This window comes from Octodon degus, unplaced genomic scaffold, assembly GCF_000260255.1.
Source record: "Octodon degus isolate 3935 unplaced genomic scaffold, OctDeg1.0 scaffold00146, whole genome shotgun sequence".
NCBI classification, from domain to species: Eukaryota; Metazoa; Chordata; class Mammalia; order Rodentia; family Octodontidae; genus Octodon; species Octodon degus.
The window spans coordinates 2,559,938-2,572,077 of record NW_004524722.1 but is presented as its reverse complement, the minus strand read 5'-3'; the positions used below and the strand labels follow the sequence as shown (position 1 = coordinate 2,572,077).

The following is a 12,140-nucleotide window of genomic DNA, read 5'->3' as shown; positions in this document are numbered from 1 at the left end:
TGAAACAACGAAATACATTTTGAAAAAGAAGAAGAAAAAAAGAAAAGCAAGCAAGCAAGCAAGCAAACAAGCCAATTTGGGTAAACTGGACTAGATCCTATAATCATGCCTAAACTGTCAACACTTACAAATTTTCAATTATTTTGATTTTCTTCAGTGTCTATAACTCTTCAATATCATTTTCCAGTTTTTTTTCCTCTTTCCTAACTTAGCATCATTGAAACTAATATCTGACTTCCCAGATTCTTATAAGGAGTCTAGGTTGCCTTGTTTCTGATATTTCACCCCACTTCCTAGGGTCTAAAGATGCATTACAAGCTAGAGCCCGAGTCCTCACAACACACTTATCACCACAGACTGGTGCACGGGCCAGATTTCATTCTGGAGCTCACAGCTTGATACATGCCTCAAAGCATGTATCAATGCAAGCCATGCATAAGCTAGATTTCAATCTGGACAAGTTGTAGTTTAGATCACTTAGAAAGACTAGTAAAGTGTTTAGACCATGCATGCCCTTGTGTGAAAGGTAATAAACACTATGGATGATATTTCATCTTAGGTTCAGAAAACAACTTGTCCTGCATAATCAAAGGATTTCTATCTACTCACCTCAAGAATCCATTAGATTGAAGGGCCAGCCAAATAGCTCAGTGGATTAAAGCACCTGCAAGCAAGCACAAGGGCCGGGGGTTCAATCTTTGGCTTGCTGTGCCAGCCCTGGCCCTGGGGAGCACTGAGCCAGTGATTGAGACTGGGTGTAGTGGCACACAGCTATAATCCCAGCTCTTGGGAGGCTGTAAACAGGTGGATCACAACAAGTCCAATCTAGTAGTGAGACCCTGAACACTCTGTACACCCTTCCGTAAAATAAAATAAAAAAAGAATCCCCTAGAACGAGAAAAGAAGAGAAAGAAGAGGAAGAAAGAGGAGGAGGAAGAAGAGCAATTGGATTTATCACTTGTAAGATCTGAAAAAATGATTTGTCTCCAAATATACTTCAGGAAAAGATAAATAGTATGATTGTTTTTTCAACAGATAGTGTTACACTTGTATGGGATACACTAGAGGATGCCATATATCACAAAAACCCCCACTAAATTGTTGGTTCTTTGAGAAGAAACTGAAAATTCGAATGTGGCCATCTTAATGTCCATAGTTATCCAAGTGACAGTTCACTGTCTGGAAGTCAATCTCCACCACTTTGAGCACCTCTTGAAATTGCAGAGGCCAAAAGTAACTTGTATTAGTGTCAGGCTATCTCGATAAATTTACTATTAAAATATTTATACAACATTTTCTTTTCCTGAGGCATGTATGCATTTTTTTTTTTTTTGGCAGATTCTGTATGTGAGTGCATCACTCCCTTGCACTCACCCAAGCTCTATTTCTGTGCAAGCTTTTACAAAATTTAGGCACAAAAATGTTGCCAAATATTATTTTGGTGGAGCCTAGTTTTACTACAAATGGCAGAATGATGGATTTTTAGATTTCTTGTATCCTGGGGTGTTTTTCACCTAAAAAGTTACCCAATGGCTTGGCCTAGTCACTCAGGAAGCCAACTGATTCATTACAACAATCCAGAATTAAGAGAAGCTGGTAATTCCCATAGGAAATGATGTACAAAATTAATAGTTTGCCTTACATTTCGTTGGTTTAGGGACACACTGTAGCTAAGTGTTGGAATCATACTAAGAAATGGCTGAAGGTACAAAAGTGATCCCTAAGAGCCTTCACCTCTCCAAGCTGTGTCTTGAACTAACCCCCTCAAATGGCACATATAACCTTAAAAGTAAACATATGAGACAAGGATTGACCACTGCCTGCTGAGTTTTGCACAATAAACTTGACTACACACCACCACCACTAGCACCAGCACCACTATCATCAACCCTGTGGGAGGGAACATAAATGTCTTAACTCTTCTTGACATAAGAGCCAAGTACAATAACAAAGCACAATAGCAAAATACTAGGAAATGGACTCATAAATAATCCAGCTTTACTTTCAAATTCAATTTGAAACTGAAATCATTTTTCCCACAATAAAAGGGCCATAGAATTGCCTCTTGAGACATTGCTGAGGGGGAACATGGATGAAATCACAAAGGATCTCCTGGAGATCAGGTACCTGGCCACTCTGAAGGGGAAGGGCATCTGAGGGTGAGGGAATTAAGAATGTCTTCTGAGGACAGACTGGTGGTAGAATGGCACTGGGAGAAAATGTGTGGATTAGATGACTGTCGTAGTGGAGGTTATGTGTCAATACAATGGAAGTTCTGGGCAAGGAATATTCCAGTGTGGAGATGGGATCATATCTGGAAAAGAGAAAAACTCTTGAAGGACAAACATCCAATCTATCTATCTAAAGACTTAAAAACTTAATCCAAGACCATACAATTTATTGCTCAAGTCTCTGAGCAGCACTGCTGATACTTGCGTCTGACAAGGTCCCCATAGGCCAGAATAAGAATGTCGTTAATTTCCCCATTTCCTTCCCAACTCTAGGTATACATCAACTTCTAGCCTCTCCTTCGTTTTCATTTAGGATTTTTAAAATGGAAAGTGAGTTCTTTCAATGATCAGGAAAGACACAAAAGAGAAATGTCCTGGGTAGTACACAACATATCTAGTAGCCACACATGGAGGCCTCAAAGTGCAGGGAGAGAGACAGAGGAATGAGAAAAAAACCCAGGTCAATGCCTTTGTTGGGGTCCAGATAATTATCCACAAAAGTTTTTGAGGGGAATTTGAGTTGTTTAAGGTGAGCAAGCACCCAGTTCCAGGAGGTTATGGTTTGACTAGAAGGTGATAAGGTGGCATACCTGCCAGCCTATGGGGGATGTGAGGGTCTGTGGGGCCCATCCAGTGGGTTATATCCAGCTGTTCCGTAAGGAAGTGGCTACCGGGTGTTGGAATAGGTGATTATCTACATTAAAGAACCAAGAAAAGAAAAATGTAGAGCTGAAAACCGAGTTGTGGGTAATTGAGCTACGTTTCCAGTATGAGGGAGTTAAATTTATATTCAAAATGGAAGGCTGGAGATGTACATATAATTTTAATCTCTTGTGTCTCCGTGAATACTAACTTGCCCTTTAGTCCAAGATCCTGTCTGTTGAGTTCACAGTCAGAGGTGCCTGGGCAGTGGGAAAGGAAGTCATTAGCTCTCGAACTGCTGGCCTCCACTGAAGGCTTAGACGAGGAGCAGGCACATAATACCCAAACATGTTGGGAAATAACTTTAAAAAATTCAAACTTTGGATCAATATGTTAACTGTCCATAAGAATATGTCTACAAAGACTCAATTCAGAGATCATTTCTTTAGAAGCCATCATTTCCCATGTTTTTTAGGCTTAAACTTACAACAAAGATTGTCCCAGGAAAATAAGGATAATGTTAATAATAATGAAAAATTTCACCTCACTTTCTGAATCTTTCTTTCCACTCTCTTGGAGTCAATTCACTAATCCCAGGTTCATGACACTCAGATTTATGCCTTCAGCCATCTATTGAATTCCAGAACCCTATCTGGGCACTTTTCTGATGGCATCTTCATCTGGATTTCTCACGGGCACTTCAGACTTGCCATTCTCAAGACAATTTTGAAGCCTAAGTTGTAAAATAAGCGTTAATGAAATTTGAGACTAGAGAGAGAATCAGAGCTAGCCCATAAACACATGCACCATCTCAAGAAGCTAGGGTTGGGGTGTAGTTCTGTGGAAGGAAGCCTGCCTTGGCATATGGGAGATTCTAAGTTCAATCTCCAACACCAAAAATGCAGACTGCAGCAGAATCACTCAGGAAGCTCATTAAAAATACTGAATCCATAATCTGAGACCAGGATCCAGAAATATCTGCTGGTCCTAAGTTTCCTAGAGATGTTGGATGCACTGTATCTTGGAGACCCACTGCAAGCGGAGAAGCAGCTAAGTGACCTCCAGATAGGTAGAATGTCACAGCAAAGAATTCTCTTGTGTTTATACTCATAGCTAGTAAAAATCCTCCTGCAGGAACATATTATGACTTAAAATAATTTTAATAACTTACTGCATATAGGGATTGGGTAAAAATAAATATTATTATCTTAATGTATACAATTATGGTAAGAATCTCATGAGTCAATTAAGAATATTAGAAAAGTACAATCAAATTATAAGATGATGAATCAAAATAATAGTCATGGGCTGAGGATGTAGCTCAGTCGTAGAGTGCTTGCCTACCATGCATGAGGCTCTAGGCTTGATCCTTTAGTGTGTGCACGCACACACACACACACACACACACGGGTGCATTCAAACACACAGAATTGTTGGGAACATGTGTCAGATATCATCCACTTATATTGTATTCAAATACTTTGAATGGGGCTGGGGAAATAGCTCAGCAGTCTCCGCGCTTTCCTGGTAAGCACAAGGAACCGACTTTGATCCCTGGTAACACATGGTATATCAGCCTGGAACCCTGGCACACCAGGCTGGCCCCGAAATTGAACATGGTGGCACACGTCTGTAATCCCAGCACTGGGGAGGCTGAGACAAGAGGTGCTGCATTGTGAGACCCTGTACCAAATAAATAAATAAATAATTTAAAAAATAATTAGAAGCAGAGCCAAGCCATTACACCATGTTTATATTAATTACTCTTGTGATGTTTCATATCAGTGACGATATCTAAATTTTTACATAGAATCAAAATAAGTCTTGCTTAAAATTCTCACATTTGCATTCTATAAAAAATACAGTTATCCATATATGGTGCTGCACCTGTAATCCCAGCACTGGAGGGACAGAAGCAAGAAAATCACAAGTTCAAGGCCAACCTGGGCTACACAGTATGCCCATTTCAGAATAAAAACATTCATCATCACAAAGAAAAATATAAAATTACATAACTAAGGAGAAGTGATGTTTCTAGTTCCAATTTCACTTTAATCACTTTTTGAGGTTTAATAGCATTTAATACAAAAGGCTTCAATTTCACAACAAAATTTAAAAACTAGTATGCATAAAATATTACTATTATTATTTAATTGAAGAAAATAGGATGGTTCAAATTTAACTTCCAAAATTTTTGGTTCCTCTAGAACCAGCACTGGCTCTATGACATTAAATTAAAGTTAAGAAACTACTTGTTTTGAGCATGCCATCCTAATAGACTACTATTGGATCTTAACCTGGATATGCTAAGATCTTGGAACATTATTTCAATTCATTGCAATATGTAACTAAAAATAAAACTCCCTATATGATCTTTTTGGATGCAGGATATCCTATAAAAGGAAGATGGCTTCCAATACTTATTATAAGAGATCATACAATTTAACACCAACTTGAATATCTCCTCAATATCTAAGATTCTTGTCATTTCTTGGTTTATGATTTTTTTTTTGGGGGGGGGTGTGGTACCAGGGACCAAACTCAGTACCTTGTGCTTGCTAGGCAAGCACACATTCCATTGAGCTACCTCCCCATCCCCGTTCTTATCATTTCTGCCTTTCATTCCTCTTTCTGAGATGCAATTATTCAAGTGTTCTGCCTTCTATAAACAAAGTAAACACTAATCTCTCCAGTATAATCTTTTTTTTTTCTACAAACAATTCATATATTTTCATTCAAGTAACATTATGTTGAAGCAAGTCTTTTTTATATTATTGAGAGTGATTATTGTGTGCAAATAAAGAGGACTCCGAGATCAACTTTTAAAGAGTTGATCATAATTACTTTATGACAGTGAATAATTCTTTGGTTATTTAGAATAAACAGGGTGGGACCGTCTCTGTTGGAGTCTTTCTTTTCTAGAATCCTTCAATGGCACAGGGAATGAGAACCTAAGGTAAGGAGGAGCCAGGAGTCAGAGGAAAGGGTCCCACCATGAGCAGTTGGTCATGCTTCACGGCCCCTCCCTGCCCTTCTCAAGGTCTTGGTAGAGCATTAGCTTAGGAGGCCTAAGCCAAAATTATGTGCGAAATTACCAGGTGGGCTGAAGAAGAGAGTTGTCAGAATTTGTCAAGAGCAGCAAATGGGAAGGAAAAAGGTAGCACCACCCCAAGGGGTGACTGTCACACCTCATTCTTTTCCTTACTTTGCTAAATATGCATTTCATATATCTACTCCTCAAAAAGAAGTTTAAAGTGGGGAGAAATGGAGAGTAATAGGTGGGATAGATATGAGCAAAATATGCAAATTGAACCCCTATCCCCTGAAAATGTGAGACTAGGAGGAAGGGTAGAGTAAGGGAAATGGGGGGGATATAATCAAAGCATGTTATGTGCATGTGTAAATCTGTCAAAATAAAATCCATTAGGGGCTGGGGAGGTAGTTCAGTAGAATAAGTACTTGCCTGGCAAGCACAAGGTCCTGAGTTCAATCCCCAGTACCCCCAAAAAATAAAATAAAAAAAAAACATAAAACTCATTAATCTTCATAACCATAAAAAAGTGAAAAAATGTATGATAGGTAAATAAACTTTCATTAGATACAATAAGTAATGAGGCAAGCTGATTTATTAGGCTGTTTTCTATTATTATAACAAAATACCTGAGTCTGAGTGCTTCATAAAGAAAAGATGTTTACTCACAATACCAGTGGATGGAAAGGCCAAATATGGCACCAGCAGCTGGTGAAAGGTTCCCTGGCTGCATTGTGACCTGACAGAGAAGCCACATGCTGAGAGCAGAAAGTGTCATGTAATGAAAGAAGAAGCCAGGAAGATTTAGGCGTCAGGCCTGCTCTTCTTGACAACAAATTGCTCTTGCGGGAACTAACGAGGGCCCCACAAGAACTGCAAAATCTCTTCCGAGCGTGTCCTCCTCAAGGACCTAATTACCACCTCCTAGGCCTCACCTCTTAAGGGTTCCACTGCCTCAGCACTGCCACCGCTGAGGACCAAGCCTGTGGCATGTGAGTCTTTGGAAGAAAAACTAAAGCCCTGATCCTTGTGAAAACTGATATCAAAAAGACAGTCAGAAATATTCTGAGTGGGAGCCCCAGGTTAACAAAACTTTGAGAAGCAATTTTTTTAGTATCTGTGAAAGAACTCACAATATTTCTCTAAGAGGGAATGAAATGTTAAAGCCTATGAAAGGTCTGCTAAAATTTATGGGGCTGGTGAGATGGCTCAGTGGTCTAAAGCACCTACTTGGAACTAGCTTAGCAAGGCATCAGGGACCGCGGTTCAATCCCCCAGCACCACATGCCAGCCAGCCCCAGCCCCCCAAGATTTCAAATAAATAAATAAAATTTTAAAAAAATTTAAAATTTATTCTGCTTCTCTCACTGGCAATCTACATGGCATGTAGCACTGCCTGTTATGAGGATTGATGGTCTCAATACTACCTCGCTAATGGGGGCCACATGTCAGCCACCTTGTCCCTATGCAGGCTCCAGGTGGAGCTGTTCACAAGGAATCCTGATTACTTATTCAGAGCAGTACAAATAGCCTGGACTTCTGGATTGGAAATAAAGATTGGTGAACACAGCAAGGGTGCAGCAATACACAACGAAACTGATGATCGCGTCTCGTCTGTATTACCTTATGTTCAGCTGCAGTTATTTGTGAACTTGAACAGGACATCACTCCGAGACAGCAATTCACATTTTCATGCTAAATTGGAGGCCACACGGCAGGTGATGATACCTAACACTTTCTCAATCCACATCTTGCTGATCTTCCTTTTCTTTTCCGTCATACCTTCGAGACAATACAGTTCCCAGGGTTGAGTCTGTGGCTAGAGCCAGTCAGGAGTCATGAATCTGAAAAACAATTTTAAGAACAGCGCCAGCGAACAAAATAGTCCAACGCTGAGTGTTTCCTTTTTATGGTACTCAGAGTATAATGTGATTGTGTTCATGAGCCCTGTGAACGGAACATGTAAAATCTCTAGCCAAGCAAGAGACCAGTGCTGACGGCTCTGGCAGCATCCAGCATAGGCTGGTTTCCCTGTAAACGAGTCAAAGGGCTCTTCCTTCTCCACAAGGAACAGATTGGACACAGAGCAACCTGGACACGGCTTATGGCATATTTGATGGTCACTACGAGGGCTGTATCCAAGGTATGGAGAGGAAAGCTCCCCAGCTCTTAGAAGAAGGACTGAACATAAATAAGCAATTCAAGTTTGAGCGGGCAAGAGCAGAGACACATTGGGAGCTAATAAAGAACAAAATAAACTCTCCAGAAAACTTAAATGGTTTCCACGGCACAGCTCTAGTGGTCTACACGGGGATGTTTCAGAAGATTTTAACAGAGCTGCACGAGAATTTTGTCAAAATTCAGATCACTTCAAGTACAAGGCCTTCCATTATTATTTGACAAGACCTCTTCAGCTTCTCAGGGAACAGAATTGTCACGAGTTTATAGAGCACTCGTATCAAATCTTATTATAGTGTGGAGGGTAGAATACAGTTTGGGCAATTTACATCATCATCTTTGAGTTTAAAAGCAGCTCTAGGTTTTCAGAAGGAAGGTGGAACACTGTTTAAAATCAATACCTGTTAGGGTGTTTACATCAAAACATTTTCTATATATCTACAGGAAGAGAAAGTGTTAATTCCAGGATACGAGGTGTATAAAAAGGTCACCATAAAACTAATAAATACACTGACGTTATCTTTGAAGATTCCCAAAGACGAGAAGAACTATAATCACTTCTATTGTTCCTGTAACCCCAGCAATTTCAGCAACTCAGGTGAGTCTGGACCTACATTGGAGGTGCTGCTGGTGCAGCCAGCACAAAATATAAGAAGGGGGGGGTGTGCTCCCTACCAGAAGCCCCCAAAGCAGAGAACAATGGGCCTCCAGCCCATTGCTGAAGAGTATCAGGTTCCTAGAAGTAAAGGACCAGGACCCCTGTCCTAAAACAGTGAGCAGAGCCCAGGCTCAGAGGCAAAAGCCTTTTCTGTTCAGCCATGCTCCAAATCTCGTGCTATGCAGTAAGGTCAGAAAGATCTGCTAGGCACCAGGTGAAAGGAGCCATGGAAACTACTGGTATGTCGGGGGACAGATCAAAGTTCAGGGGAGTCAGGAGGCCTGGTTCCAGAAGAAGGGTCAGGCTGCTGCAATAATCTGGGCGAGAGATGAGGATGCCCAGTACAAGCAGGTGACAGTGGTGATGGGGGAAGTACTGGAACTGGGGCTGTCTGTCAAATGTTCTGAGAGGAAGAGAGTGAGATCTGGACAGACTGGGGGTGTGCTTAGGAAGCAAGGTGGGGGTACTCAAGATTTCTAGTATGGATATGAGGTTGTGAGTAGGTTCAAGGGCATTTCCATGGAAGTGTTTGGCTGGAAGAATGACAGATGAATAACATCAGAGCAAGGAGTCAGTGAATGGAAATACCTTGCACTGGTGGTGTTTCATGAGACTCATGTCCTAGTATATGAGACTTGACCCAGGTGCTATGAGACTAAAACAGGAGGGGCACACAGGTGTAGATAGTACAGAATGCAAAGTACTGGGGAGACAAACTGATGGAAATGGGAGCCTGGCCTACAGCAATACCAGCTGGATCCCTGCAATTTCAGTCTGCAGGACAGGCGTGTATCTGGGCTAGAACACCCAACTCAATTTTGGGGGAGGGTACAGGGAATTGATCTGAGGACCTCATACCTGCCAAGCAAGCACTGTGCCACTGAGCTAAGCCCCCAGCTATATGGGTTAGAACAAAAGGAGCTTCATCCTAGCTGAAGTATACCCAGTTTATCTTAAGCTAATATGAAAAAGTCACATTCCTGGAGCCATGGTCCAGTTGTAAAGCTCCACAGAGCACTCGAATAGCTTTGTCTGTTTATCATTTGTTGGAAAACTAGGCAAGAAAAACCAAGTAAGATTGTTCTGAAGCAATCTTGGCCATTACTGCTGAAGACGGCCACTGAGGGGTCCAGCTGAATTCGTACAACTGGCCCACATAGTGAAACACATGCACAGTGCCAAGAGTGCACAGAATGATGAAGGACAGAACTGGTAAAACCAGGGGACACAAATCTCAGTGAAGGTCTACTGATGATTGAAAATGGGAGTGGAGATGGTGAGGGAGGATTGCCACCATGAGCACTTTACCTATCCTTTTCTTATTTATTTGTGTATTTATCCCGCTACATGGCTTGGACAGTGTGCCTGGGGTTCTAGGGCCATCACAGCCTGCAGTATTAGGGACTGAACCCTTGTCCTTGTGCTTGCCAGGCAGACACTTAGACTGCTGAGCAATCTCCCCAGCCCCATCCATTTCTAAGCTGTTCTGGCTCTCAAGTCTCTGTACCATTATACCCAGAATTTCTTGTAGCCTGAGGCCTCCCCTTTTGACCACATATCATATCTCACCTAAGCTAAGGGACAATCAGTTTCAGTATGGCAATTTTCTTTCAAGATCTAGTTCAAATATCACTTCCAATGGCAAGCCTTCCTTGAGGCGTTCAGAAAAATTTAACATTGCATCATGCTTTCTGCTACAGAATGTTAATCTGACTCAAGCATCACTAGCTCTACAACTTTCGGCAAATTACCTGAACAATCTGTGTCTCAATTTCTTATCTGACAAACAGGGACACAATAACAGATGCTTCACTACTATTGCTATGAGAATTAAGAGAGAAATTCAAGACTCACTACTTGGCCCACAGACATTGCTCAACAAATACCAGCTTTCTTTTATCCCCATGGACAATCTTGTTTACGTCTCAGCTGTTTCACCTCATCATATTTACATTATAATCATTTACTCACAGTGTGGATACTTTCCTTATCCATCTGCACTAAGGACCTGGCTTAATGTCTGGCTTAAATCAGGCCCCTGGCATATGTCGTTCCAGAAAATTACATTTTATTGAGACGATGGGGGCCTCCATTGAAAGTAGATTTAAACTGCAAAGTGTCCATCAAATTTAGACTAAATCAGTTCTTATGCTTTGAAGGGGTTCTGGGAGCAGGAGAAATCTTTGGACGCAGAAATGGAAGCACAGATTTATTATAGGGAGCCTCTGAGCTCATAGACTAATTGTGAATTTGTATCTAATCTCATACAAACAGGGTAAGTAGGTGGGTAGATCCAGTAGAGCGGGACTGGGCCAAATGGTGATGTTCAGGTTCAGGCGGGGGCAAAACTCTGGGTCAGGAAGCCAGATCTCGCCAGCCCCTGCCAACACAGCTAATGAAGAAAGGGTTATGCAGGTTGCTGCAAGAGGAAAGGTTCAAAAAAAAAAAAAAAAAAAAAAAAAGATGAAAAGTTCAGATCCAGAAACGTCTTCCTGGGTCAAGCAGGACAAGCATAGAGGGGCCCCCATAATGACCAGGAGAGCTGCAGGCCCCAGATGGCAAAAACCCAGGCTCAGAGGCCTGGACAGCGGCTTGGGGAGGGGCTGAGAGACCTATAAGCTCAGTCCACTTAAGATAACCTTAAGTTCCAGAACCAGAAAGATGTGTCTTCAAGTTTCTCTCTCCCAAGTATTCCTGAAGACTCTGGGAATCCTGGGGAAAGCAAACAGCAGGTACAGGGAGCCTGTGTCACACCCGCCAGCCCCTCTTTTTGGATTTTGACCTACAGGTGGATGAAGCCTTACACATTTGGGAGGCTCACACCTTCTAAATGCCTTCTGGAAACCTTTTCTTTTCTTCTTCCCTCTGCAGGAATGATAAAGGCCCTGAATTCCTGGTGTTGCTGCTCCCTAGTCTCCTCATCTGGCTGCTTCTGTGTGCTAAACTGGAACCCTACCCTCCCTGGAGTTTGTCAGTCAGGCAGAATATGAGAGGGAGGCCAAAGAACAGGGACCTGACTTGTTCTTCAGTGTCAGCAGTACTGGGCACAGTGGGACCTACATAGTGATTATGTGCCCAAGGTATGAAAGACTGCTGGGTCTCAGCAAAAGTGGGCAGCCTGTCTTAAAATTTACTGCCTGAGATAAATTCCCAGTCTCTTGGCACTTTGCTATGATTAAAATGCAATATATATTTTTTACTTTGCAGAACTGAGGGAAAGCAGTATTTTAATGCACTGCCAGTAGGAGCAGTCTTTAAAATGCAATTTGTGATAAATGTTGTAATCTAGAGAAATAAGCCATTCATAATTACACCTTGGTTTCTATGACTAGATATTTTTATAGGTTGTATTATCTGTTCAAGAAATTCTCCTAAGGCATTACCTCTTTTTTTTTTTTTT

At 41.5% G+C, this 12,140-nt stretch overlaps 1 long non-coding RNA gene across 1 annotated transcript; it reads left to right on the top strand.

Annotated features, from left to right (window-relative positions):
• The first annotated feature begins 2,067 nt into the window (after positions 1-2,067).
• On the top strand, positions 2,068-11,696 carry LOC111812851. Its single transcript, XR_002818234.1, has 3 exons — positions 2,068-2,123; positions 8,527-8,680; positions 11,612-11,696. It is a non-coding gene; the product is annotated as an uncharacterized LOC111812851 (long non-coding RNA).
• The last annotated feature ends 444 nt before the right edge of the window (positions 11,697-12,140 follow it).